Source organism: Octodon degus, unplaced genomic scaffold (genome assembly GCF_000260255.1).
Source record: "Octodon degus isolate 3935 unplaced genomic scaffold, OctDeg1.0 scaffold00415, whole genome shotgun sequence".
Lineage (NCBI taxonomy): Eukaryota > Metazoa > Chordata > Mammalia > Rodentia > Octodontidae > Octodon > Octodon degus.
Genome location: NW_004524991.1, coordinates 474686 through 475904, shown reverse-complemented (window position 1 = coordinate 475904; position 1219 = coordinate 474686).

Sequence of the window (1219 nt, the reverse complement as noted above, 5' to 3'; positions counted from 1 at the left end):
GTTTAAAAAAAAAAGGAGACAAAGATGTAACAAAGGCATGCAAATTAAATGAAATTAAGATTTATGGTGTGATTACCAAATAAAGTCACATTCAAGGAAAAAATAGAATTCAACAGCTATGAATTTTTGTGCTAATAACATAACATCAAAATTAAGTTTGAGGGCCAGCCAGATAACTCAGTGGACTAAAGCACCTGCTTAGGAGGATGCAGGGACTGGGGCTCAATCCCTGGCATGCCCTGCTGGCCCCGCCCCTGGGGCGCACTGAGACAGGGATTAAGACTGGGCCTGGTGGCATGCACCTGTAATCCCAGTGTTTGGGAAGGTGAAAATAAGAGAGTCACTACAAGTCCAATCTACATAATGAGACCCTGTAGATCCTGTAGACCCTGTAGAGCCTGCAGACCCTGTAGACCCTGTAGACCCTGTAGACCCTGTAGACTCTGTAGATCCTGTAGGCCCTGAGCTAAGTACAAAAAAAAAGAAAATTAAGTTTGAAAAATCTTTAAAATTTCAAATGATACAAAGGAAAATAAATCATAAATGGCCACAGAAATTTTTAAATTATTTTTCTCAATCTCTGACATATATGTAAATTATGTAATGTGTCAAAATTATGTAATTTGTAATGCTGATTTTATTTTTTAGTCAGGAATTTCTTATTATTTGTTAAATGTTTTCCACACATCTATTGATAAATATTTCATTTTTGTGTTTGCTAATATATTAGACCACTTTTATTACCTTTCTAATATTGAACTAATCCCATTGGGTCAGGGTGTGATATTTTTTAAAAAATACATCATCAAGTTTCATTTAGGCTGCTTTCATCCATGTTTATGAAGGATATTAGCCTAGAGTTTTCTTTGAAGAACTTCATTCGCATATTCCACCCTTTCATAAACCACATTTAATTATTGCTAAATCAGAGTGCTCTATTTTAATGTTACACAAAGACAAAGTCTACACACATGTTGTCAAACTCACTTACCTATAGGGAAACTTACTGCTCTCAGATGAGAATCTCAAGTCCAAATCTGGGAACAGGGTCTGAAAATAAGCAATCTAAATTATATCAGAGAACATGATAAGCACAAAATTTTGGTTGTGTTTGTTCTTTTCTTATCCAGATATATTTAGTATATTTACACACTATAATTTATTTAGCAACCTTTGACAGTGTCTCAGTTGCTATTACAAAAATAAATGAACAAATACA